Genomic DNA, 12,196 nt, shown 5'->3' with positions numbered 1-12,196 from the left:
GATATAGGAAATTCAGGAGAAAGAAAGAGGGGATAATCCCTCGAAGGTTCGAGGGAGGAGAGAAAAGTAGGGAGAGAGAAGGGAAGGAAAAAGGAAAGGAAGGCGAATGGGAGTGGGGCGGAGTGCGGGAGGAAGATCGGTCCAAGGAGCGCCTCTATACCGGTAGCGATACTAGATGGAGGGGAGAAAACCCTCTCCCATCAACCCCCTGTCCTAGGCGCCTCTGTTGGCCATCCCACTGTGGCATGGGAGACTCGTGGGGCGGTGGGGGCCCAATCCCCTCGATGTCTTTAGTGTGGTGAGGTGTAGGTCGGGTGTGGTCGAGTCAGGTCGCGACTCAGTCGCTGGCTATGCTATTAACCCACAGATCCCAAATCTTTTCAAATTTCCTGATAGTCCCCCTTACCTGAGCCGTCAATTTATCTTTAAAAAAAATCCTTTATTTTATGTTTTGTGAATGCCATGGTAGGGGCGTCACTCTGTAGCCACGTTTGCGCTAAGGCACGTCTCGCGGCAAGGGTTATTTTGTGGAGGAGGGTTTTATCTGTTCGTGACCAATTCTCCATGGATCTCGATAGTAGGAACACCCACGGATCTAGCTCTACTACCCTGTCGAATACATCTAACAATGTCGCTATCTCCTTCCAGTACGTCTGTGCTATCGGGCATTCCCACCACATATGAATATACGTACCCTTCTGACCGCAACCCCTTCAGCATAAGTCTGTCGGATTTTTACCCATGCGGAAAAGTGTCACCGGGGTGGTATACCATCGAAAAAGGGTCTTATACGATTGTTCCTGTAGGGTTGCGCACACCGAAGAAGTCGCGGCCGCCTCCCATATTTCCTGCCACTCGACTCCCTCCAACACTTCATTCAAGTCCGCTTCCCACTGATCGGTGTATGTTATGGTCCCCCATTCCGAGGTGTGCGTACTCAGGTGAGCGTATAAACAGGAGATGAGGCCACTCGGAAACTGTTCCCTGGAGCACATCCTCTCAAAGAACGTAAAAGGCGTCTGTGCCGCTTGTTTGATCCTGGCAGCTCGGGCGTAATCCCGAAGTTGAATATAACGAAAGTAGTCAAAAGGCTTCAGTGGGGTCCTGCTATTCAATTCCTCGAAGGAGACCATAGAATGGTTGACATATAATTGATGCAGTCTCTGCAGTCCCGTGGTTTCCAAACCTCTAAAGTCTCGGGCCTGCATACCTGGGGGGAAATCTCTATTTCTCAAATACAGAGTCATCGGGGAAAAAGTGGAAGTCAGACCATATTTAAGGGCGACCGTGTCCCAGACCTTCAAGGAGGTCTGAACCGCTTTGCATGGGACTCTGTCTAGAGATCTATATTCTCTAGGGGTCCATATGAGGAAATGGGGGAGATCCGGGCCCAACAAAGAGGACTCTAAGTCCACCCATCGCCTCTTGTCAGGAGGTGTATGCCACAACGCTATCTGGGCTAGTTGGGCCGCCACATAGTAATAGTAAAGATTTGGCGGCCCCAGACCCCCCCCCCCTCCCTCGCCCTGTAGAGTATATTCCGTGATGTCCTATGTTTCCTATTTTGCCAGATAAACCTACCGATTGCCTGTTGGAGCGTCCCCAAGCTGGATTTGGTCAAGTGGATCGGGAGGGCTTGAAAGAGGAAGAGTATCCGGGGCAGAATATTCAATTTTACCGAATGAATCCTCCCGATCCACGAAATTGGTTTATCCACCCACTCCTCCAGGTCACGCATTAATTGTCTAGTTAGGGGCACATAGTTCTGTTGGTGTAACAGGGAAGGATCAGCTGTTAGCCATATGCCTAAGTATTTAATATGATCCTTCACCACTTGAACGTTAAACGCCCTCCCGATATGCATAGCCTCTGCGGCGCTCATCCCGATGGGGAGCGCACACGATTTGTGGAGGTTAACCCTGTAACCGGCCACCATGCTATATTCTGCCAATATCCCCATCAGGGCTGCCATTGACTCCAGCGGATCTGTCAATGACAGTAATACATCATCAGCGAATCCCGAGATAATGTATTCCTGCCCCCGTATCGCGATGCCTTTGATCTCAGGGGTGGTGCGTATCTTTTGCATGAGAGGTTCCAATGACAGAACGAATAGCAACGGTGATAGGGGGCAGCCCTGCCTCGTGCCATTGCTCAGTGGGAATGGGATAGACTTCGCTCCCGTTATCCTAACCTGTGCCCTGATGTTAGTGTATAGGGCTTGGATCGTCGTAATAAAGCGATCCGGCATCCCGAAGTGGCGTAGAGTTTCAAATAGAAACGGCCATTTGACTCTATCAAACGCTTTTTCAGCGTCTAGCGATAGCATCAACGTCGGGATTTGCAATCTAGATTGTCTCTCTATAAGATCGATGTTTCATCTCGTATTCTCGAACAACTGCCTACCCGGTACGAATCCCACCTGGTCTGGATGGACCAGGCTAGTGAGAAATCGGGTTTAGTCTGATCGCTAACACCTTCGCTAGGATCTTGGAGTCATGATTAATTAAAGATATCGGGCAGAAATTCTCCGGGAGGGAGTCATCTTTTCCGGGTTTGGGCAGTAATACTATATTCGCGAGGGACATGTCTCGATCCGTGATCCCCCCCTTCCTGGAGATCGTTGAACCACGATTCGAGGTGGGGCACCAGTTCCTCCCGGTACGTCTTATAGTAGCTTCCGTCGAAGCCATCCGGGCCAGGTGCCTTATTGCTCTTCAGAGTCGATATTGCCGCATCTATTTACTCCGCCGATATCCGGCTACTGAGGGTGACCACGTCGGCTTCGCTCAGTGTCGCGAGATGGATCCCAGATAGGAAACCTCGTATCCCTTCCATTTGTCTTTGAGGTTCAGTGTCGTCACCTCTCGAGTGGTTATATAGGTCAGAATAAAACTCAGAGAATATTTTGGCGATATCAGCGGGATTCGTCCGGTACACTCCCGTAGCATCTTTAATCCTCGTAATATGCGTGTTCCGGGGACGCGGCCTGAGGGATCTCGCCAACAAGGTGTCCATTTTGTTGGCACTCGTAAAAGGACCGCCTAGACCACAAGACAGCTCTTGTGGTGTCGTCCAAAAGTATGGCCCATATACCATGTCTCAAATCTTGTACTATTTCCAAGTTGGCACGCGAGGGGTCCGACTTGTGTCTCTGTTCCGCCAATCTCAGAGCACTCATCTGCGATTTCAACAATTGAGTTTTTTGGCGTTTCTTTAAGGTCGCTTCCCTAATGAGTATACCCCTAATGACAGACTTATGCGCAGCCCAAATTACGGCTTTAGATACCTCCGATGCGGCTTCCCTAAGGAAGTAGTCGTTTAATTCCCTGCGGACAATCTCAACTATCTCCGGGTCCCGTAACAGGGAATTATTCAGTCTCCAAGTCCATGGTGTCGCCGCGCTCAGTTTGTCCAAGGTAATAGAAACATCCGCATGATCCGACCAAGTTATGGACCCCACCGTGGATTCCGAAACTCTAGAAACAGTCTGGGGGTTAACTAAAAACAAGTCGATCCTGGAATACGTATCATGGGGCTGCGAATAAAACGTGTAGTCGTTCGTATCCGGGTGTTGGGCTCTCCAGATGTCTATAAGGCCTGACTGTTGTATAAACGTATGTAGCAGTTTGTCCTGTCCGCCTCTCCTGTGGGACCGTGGAAGTCCCCTGCAAGGTCCTCTGTCAACCGCCGGGGAAGGAGCTGCATTAAAATCACCGCCCACTATCACCATACCACTCGGGAGTGTATTAACAGCGTTGGCGAGGTCCGCCCAAAATTCTTTGGAAGGATCATTGGGAGCGTACACATTGAGGACGTGAATCGCGTGGGAAAACAGGGAGTCTGCCAAGTGTACGCTATGCCCCGCTGAGTCTGTATTCACCCCATGAATGCTAATCGGGCATCTACGATGTACTAGGATGGCTACGCCATTCCTCTTGTTAAGGGCTCTTGATGTGGTCCTTAAGGGCAAATTTGCCCGATCTGGGGAGATGCGTCTCCTGTATAAAAGCTATATCCGGGTCTAGGCGTTTAAGTTCCCTAAACAAGAGCTGTCTTTTCTTGGGAGCGTTCAGGCCCTTCACGTTGAGTGAAACCAGTTTAATGGGCATGTGTCCGTCTATGGTGAGCCGCTATATATAGACTTTTCCTCGTCCCCGTTCCTCGCTTATAAAGTTGGACCGCCTCCTCCCACCTCCCCCAAGGAGATAAGGGGGAGAGAAAAGCCAAGGGGATAGAGAGTAGGATAAAGGAAAAATAGAAGAGGATTAGAGAAAGATAAATGATAACTTTGTACAGAAATCGCCTGGTCTTACCTGTAGCCAGGCCAGATTGGGGTAGAAGTCCCGTCGCCCCCAGCACCTGAAGAGGAAGCCCTGGGGCAGAAGGGACATGGACCAGCCAATACGGGCACTTTCCAGTGCCAACTATAAACGAAAAATATAAACTCCACAGCCTGGGTAACAAGAGCCCATGCATGAGGTGGCAGCCGCAGCAGAACAAAATGCGACTATTCATAAAGTAGAAAAACATAAGAGAGAGTTACATGGCCTACAACCATGTGCGACACTTTCGGGCATGTAGGGGAGGTGTCATTAAGCATCAATCATTTACATTATTCACCAAATACATACAAAACGTCACAACAGCATATATTCCCATATCAACAAAACGTTATGGCATGGCGTTCTCTACGGCTGTTGCACATTTATAATTATGGTTTTAACGTTAAAACTCAAGCCAGACTGACAATGCAGGAAACAAACAGAAATTATAGCAGAAATAGGGAAAAAACACAATGTCCAGTCCTAAAGGGGCTGGGCTAAATAGGAAGTCACACTATTCTGGTTGTGCTGCCGGTAGTTCACCAGCGTGGATGAGTAGCAGCTGCGTACGAGTGCAAGCTTGTGGGGTTTAGTCACACCGAACACTAGCAATTCCTATTTTAACAAAGACTGGACATACCCTATTTTGAATACCCTGTGTCATGGCCTCCATCAGAAATTTTGGGGCCCCTAATAGTTCAAGGTCTGGGCCCCGCCTCCAAGCTCGCCCTCAGGGCCCACCTACAAATTCCGCCCATAGGACCCGCCTCTAAATCCACCTACAAAGAAGCAGTGTGTGTTTTTTGTGGATGCACTGTGCTTGTATATTGGATGCAGTGTGTGTAAAGTGGACACAGTGTGTGTTCGTGCATGTGTAGTGGATACAGTGCGTGTGTAGTGGATGCACTGTGTGTATGTGTATCACTATCCATTTACTTCAGGTGGAAGGGGTTTTTTATCCACACTTTTTTTTCCCCCACCACAACTCTTTTGGTATGTACTTTACAAGTAATGCCAAGCCCCCATAGCAAGCCAGTAACCAACCTCATGCTGATGAGTTGCATAAACAACAAAACCGCTGTCATGAGTGGTTTCACTGGCTTTGCTCCTCTTCCTGAGTTGTTTCAAAAGCTGTTGTATACAGCCGACAAATGCTCCAAGGAATCCATTTATAAAGTGGAATTATGAGGCAAAAATGTGGTTCTTTGTTGAGCTCATTTGCATACGCCTACCCAGAATTCCTTGCAGTAGTGAGAGCACTGTTAAAATGAGATTTCCGTGGCAAAAACAAGTCTAATGGCTTGACTGGTGTGTGTATTTGTGTTTAACAATGTATTAACTATCCACTTACTTCAGGTGGAAGGGGTTTTCATCCACACTTTTTTCCCCACCACAATTCAATTGGTATGTACTTTACAAGTAACACCATTCCATACTCTAATGTATCCTGCAATGCCAAATTAAATAAATATCTAGCCCAAACTCCGTCAGGAGGACCCAATCACTTCTGAAATAAATTGCTGCATTAAGCTCAAAGATGCAGTGACGCACCATGAGCCCCCCCTCCCCCCGCATTCCTTTCAAAAACCTTGAAACCTGCTTATTAAGCTAAATCCTGCTCCATTCAAGAGCAATGGAGTCCCTTGCCCTCTCCAATAGTTCAGAGATAGCACCTTGGACCACACCAGACACACCTTCGGGAATCTGAGCCATAGCTCAGCCAAATCCTTCTGAATCAATTCCCCCCAGATCCCACACCGGAATAGTGCCAAGATTGTTTCCCCCAGCATGTATCAAAACAATATCGGGAATACCGAGTAGGCCAGACAAACTGACCAATTCAGGCAACAGGTGCTCCCAACGCATCCCCCGGGTACTGAACCAACAAACTTCTGCCACAGCTGGCGACAGACCCAGATGTAGTACCCCGGGACGAACTTCAGGCCGCTGTTGTGCCCAATGGATATATGAATGGCCGATGATCCATACTCGCTTTCCGACACCTACAAAGACAAAAGGGGAAACGGAATCAGTCTGGTTGGACGAACATATGAATGGAACCTCCCAGATTCCCATCTCCCAATCCTCTGGGTAATTTCCTCAGCCAACCCGAGGTGTGATGCCTCAGTAGCAGCCCCTATTCATAAGGATTGCCCCCCCCCCCCCAACTCTGCACTAGGCAGCCCCAAACCATGCGGAAAACTCTGATAAATTGAAACAGAGATAAGAAAACTGGCATCCCCGTGAACCAACAAAGGACCCACTACCGCTGAGCGAACCTCACAGAACGCACAAAGACATGCCAGAGGACAGACCATGGAGCCAGGGATTCTTTGTAACGTGCCCCGTCCAGTCTCCTCTTTGCTTAAAACATTCCTAAGTAACAAACCCCCAGGGACCGTTTTGGATGGGCTCACGAGCAGAGGAGAATGCCACCTGAAACAACTCAACTCCGAATGGGGAGGAACAAACCCATTGCAGAACAGTGAACAAGCTCACCATAAGAGCGCCAGAAACCGGCCTCAGAGAATCCCAAAGTTTGGGCCCCTTACGTCAACCCCTCATAACATATGACACCACAGCATCCTTAGTAATGTCCGAAACCCTGGTGAGTTTAAACCAAAAGCTCAGTCCAGACAACTTACCAAACACCGCCAAGGAGTCACAGCCTGAGGCTTCCCAGAACCATATTAGTTGTAACAAACCTTGCACCCGCTCACCATCTGACTGAAAACCACACAGCCCCTTTTGAATTCTACCCACTCACTCCATACCTTGCCATAACGCTGCCAAGTAGACTCTGAGACCGAACCCCAGATCCAAAACATCATTTGGTCAACCCAAGGCCCCACAGATCCGCTGGGCATGGAAAGCCTGAGGAGATCACCCCAGATTTCCACCGCCACCACGATAGGGAAAAGCTCCAAGAAAGCCAGGTTCTTAGTCAACCCTGCCGAAGATTCCGGTCAAGATTCAGCACACCAGTGTGCCTCAAAGATGACCCGAAATCCACCGCACTGGCAGCGCCGGTGAAAAGATGGAGTTCGGCATTGGACACTTCAGGCATCTGCCAATACGACCGACCATTAAACCAATCCAAGAAGACGGACCAAACCGCCAGATCCTCGCTTAATGGGCGAGTGATAGGCACATAATGATGGGGGTGTTCCACTCCTGCGGTTTTCACTGTTGGCGGTGATTGAACACCCTTCCTATAGGAATAATCCGGCATGCAAATTGCATCTTACCCAAGAACGACTGCAGGTGTCACAACTGAAACTTCCTGAGGGACCCGATGGCAAAGACCAAAACGCACAAGTCCAAAATTTTATCCTCTGGCAAATGACATTCCCCAGCAACTGAATCAATCTCAATCCCCAAGAAGCTCAGACAAGTGGAAGGACCCACTGTCTTGTCCGGGGCCAGTGGGACCTGAAGAACCCAGAGACTGATTCCAGGGTCCTAAAAAGGTGTGAACACACATTCGATCCAGCAGGACCAACATGTGGGAAGTCATCCAAATAATGCAACAGCAAGTTACTCTGCCTCTTCCTGCACCGCCCATTCCAGGAATGTACTAAAATATTCAAAATAGAAGTTGAACAACCCATAGGTAGACATAGGTCCATGTAATAACTATCCTGGAAGAAACAACCCAATAGGTGATGGCAGTCCGGGTGAACTGGAAGCAGCTGGAAGGCAGCCTCAATATCCGTTTTTGCCATAATAGCCCCTGGGCCCGCCACTCGGTCATACAAACCGCTGCCTCAAAGGAAGCGTACTATTCACCAAACTGCCGAAGCATTAGGACAAATGGTGAATCAGACGAAATTTACCCTGCTCCTTCTTAGGTTCCACCCCCAAAGGGGAGACATGTAGGTTAGTGATTGGCGGGGCCGCGAATGGGCAAGCTATCCATCCAAGAGACAGCTCCTTATCAAGCTTGTCAGCCACCACCTAGGGGTGATCCCGAACTGACTTGAGGTTCGGATAAATCCCCAGAAAAATCCCTCACCTGATGGGGAATCCAAAACCCATCGCGGAAACCCCCAAGGAGCAGCTCAGCTTCCCTGCAGTTCCTATAACGGCTTAGCCATGGAAGCATTGTGCCAACGTCCACCGGTGTCCTCGCCTTTCAAAACCATGGTATCCCCGCGCTCACCGGCTTTACCCCACTTGAAATATTGGGATGCTGAGAGGGAACCCCCACATCCGGAGCATTCATGTTTAAACTTGCAGCTGGTGCCCCATTTACATTGACTTTCATTGTATTGCCAGCAGCAACCAGTGCGCCTGGGCAAGGTCGATGCTGAGGGCTCCACCGCGCCGCCCCCCTCTAGAAAGGACAACATACCACCGTGAAGCGAGGCCGGACGAGTCATAATCAACAGCCACAAACCAATATCCATTCGATCCTAGCCAACGGACAGGTGAACTGCCAACGGCTGGCGAAACTGCTCAACCCATCATATACCCAACATGCCATCCAGATTGTATCCTGATAACAAAATAGGGCCGAACATTTGTACAGCGCCTTCTCCCCTATATCGAAAAGACACTGATCCAATTCCCAAATGTTTTGGGGATCTTCCGATACCGGAATTTGTCCTTGTGCTTGTCTGAGTTCTTAGAGGGGGCAAGTCCTCTAAAGGAAGCAGGAAGAAAATCTCAACAAACTCCCCTTTCCAAATTTTGTCCTGCACCTCCTGGCGCAAATGCAGCCCGACTAGTACATATAGGCCGCATCATGTGCATCCGGAGCGACCTCCACACTAGGCGGAAGCCACCATGGGCATGGGAGATTCAGGGACCACTGGGGCAGAGGCTAATGGCGTCTCACCCGGAACTGGCACCACAAGCTCCCCAGAAGAAGTAACCGGAGAAGATCCCCCCCCTAAACTGTGGGTCCAAAGAAGGGGCCACTGAACTATGCTCCCAGTATGCCTATCTCATGCATGCCTTCACTGTGTTAACCTCTACCACTTCAGCTGGAAGGCTACTCCATGCATCCACTACCCTCTCAGTAAAACCTCCAGAAATTATTTTTAATCCTTTGCCCCTCTAATTTAAGACTGTCCACTTGTTGTGTTAGTTTTTCTTCTTTTATATATGATCTCCTCCCTTGCGGTGTTGATTCCCTTTATGTATTTAAATGTGTAATGGTATTATTAAATTGGGTAATAGTAACAACCCCTGGATGTTAAGCTAAGGTAACATCCCCAGGATGTACTTGAAAACCAGAGTTATCTGAATGTACCTTTCCTTGTTAAATACTTTTATTTTTGTCATAAAATAAAGCATAATGAGGTTAATGCTTTAGAGGCACCACTAGGGGCAGTGTGTAGAAATCCTTAAGCCATGTGCTTCTGGCAGTGACATCACAGGCCAGCCTACTTAGGAATACACTGAATAAAAACCAGATGTAGGAAGGATTCTTGCTCTTTGCCTTACTTGACTGAACCTTAGATGTAGTACCAGCTTTGACTTTACCTCAGCCAAAGGCCTGGGTCCTTGTAAGTAATATTCCATTATAACATTAAGCAACTGTTATAGCCTTTTGTAAAGTAAAATGTTGTAGTTTGTATTGTATATGTAGTTTTATATTGTAAAATTATTGTAGTAAATTGACATTCTGCTAGCATCTGTTTACTTGTTATTATAATTATATTAAATATACATTTAAAAGGACACTATAGTCACCTGAACAACTTCCGCTTAATGAGGTTGTTCAGGTGAGAACTATAGCTCCCTGCAGCCTCTCATGTAAACATTGTATTTTCTGAGAATAAGAGACGACAGTGTGGGAGATAAGATCTTCTGCACACAGCGTCGGCTCGAGCTGACAGGCTGGAGACAGGAGACCGAGCAGGAGGGGAGGATCCAAACTGTAAGTAAACTTATTCTGTGGATGGGTGTGGGTGAGTGAGAGTGGGTGAGTGTAGGTGAGTGAGTGGGTGAGTGTGGGTAGGTAGGTAAGTATGGGTGAGTGAGTGAGTGATTGTGAGTGTGGGTGACTGAGTCTGGCTGAGTGAGTTTGGGTGACTGAGTCTGGCTGAGTATGTGAGTATGTGAGTGAGTGTGTGGGTGAGTACGTGAGAGAGTGTGGGTGAGAGAGTGTAGGTGATAAAGTGTGGGTGAGTGAGGGTGACTAGGTGTGGCTGATTACGTGAGTGTGAGTGAGTGGGTGAGAGAGTGAGGGAGTGTGGGTGAGTGACTGAATGTGGGTGAGAGTGGGTAATGGAGTGTGAGTGTGGGTGACTGAGTGTGGCTGAGTAAGTGTGGGTAAGACAGTGTAGGTGACTGTGTGAGTGGGTGAGTGTAGGTTTGAGGGTGATTGAGTGTGGGTGAGAGAGTGAGTGAGTATAGGTGAGAGAGAGTGAGTGTGTGTGTGTGAGAGAGATAAAATAGATATAGATAGAAATAGAGTGTGTGTGTGTGTGTGTGTGTGTGTGTATGTTTACAATCACTATATATAGAGATCAATATTTATTTAAAATGTGTGTGTTTGTATACAATCACTATATATAGAGATCTCTCTATATATAGTGTTTGCATACTTACTTTGGACTGGAGGGTTGCCATAGGAGGGGGGCAGGCATAGACACCGAGCTGAGCTGTCAGTCAGCTCAGCTCACGAACGCGCATACCACGCGGTAGAGCACTCAGTTCATTTGATAGAGTGGCATTCAATGCCGCTCTATGAAGAACCTGATTGGTGCAGCACGAAGCTGGGCATGTGCACCAGAGCGCGATGATGCTTTTCAAAGAGAAGCGTCCTATTGGGCACTGTGATTTAATCGTTTTGATTAAAAAGGGGGCGTGGCCAGTGAGGATCTCGGCACTGGAACGGAGGTACGGTTTAATAAAATAAAAAGGGCTCAAATTTATTTTTTTATTATGGGCACGTTTATATAAAAGCAAGAAAGAAGGCTAGGGGACCTGTTTTTCTTCCGTTTATATGTTGACTGTAGTGATCCTTTAATATTACAATGTTTTGTGTATTTTCTATCCACATATTCAACCATAATACCACGAACTATAAAAAAATATATATATACAAGTAATAAGAACTCACACTGTTCACAGAACTATACTACCCACCTAACGTGGCTACCATACCTTATGGATACGTGAGCATGTTGCATTTATCTATTGTTTCTGTTTTTATGCTTTAATTATGATCAATATATGTGTTATAGGGTTACTAGGATACCTAGCGATGTGGAACAATGACAACTGCATTTATGTATGATGCCAATGTATCACTAACATACAATGTACACAATTAGACTCATGACAATCCTAGCCACGACTTAAGCGAATACACGGGTAATTTCTGCTCCAAGTTTACCCTCCCCCTATTAGGCTCCATAGGGCCGTTAAACTCTTTCCTACGGTCGGACGACTTAGATCTGACCTCGATCCTGTACATAGTTCTCATTTGGCCCCCCAAGCTCACCCCAATCCTATACCCTCCCACAGACATACTATGTGTTCACCCAACACTTCAGATGCAAGACGTTGCTGACATATGCCTATCGTCTAAATATTTCTGCAATTTGAATTGTTGCATGTATATACAAATTGAGATACCGCAAAAAGAGCGTACACGAAGTCCTCCCAATAGAGGGAAATATCACTCCACAATATACAGCATCCGGACATACACGCTACTACACATAACTGCTACCTACTTCTTATTGATGAGCGCTCGCATCACGACCCTATGGCTCTGACAATCTTTTCGCTCAATGCTAAAGGGTTGAATTCACCCCACAAAAGGAGATTGGCCCTCGAGGAAGCTAAAAAAAATCGAAGGCAACAGTAGCCCTTTTTCAAGAAACTCATTTCTTGAATTCCAAGATGCCCAA

This window comes from Pelobates fuscus, chromosome 1, assembly GCF_036172605.1.
Source record: "Pelobates fuscus isolate aPelFus1 chromosome 1, aPelFus1.pri, whole genome shotgun sequence".
Lineage (NCBI taxonomy): Eukaryota > Metazoa > Chordata > Amphibia > Anura > Pelobatidae > Pelobates > Pelobates fuscus.
This window is presented reverse-complemented; position numbering follows the sequence as displayed.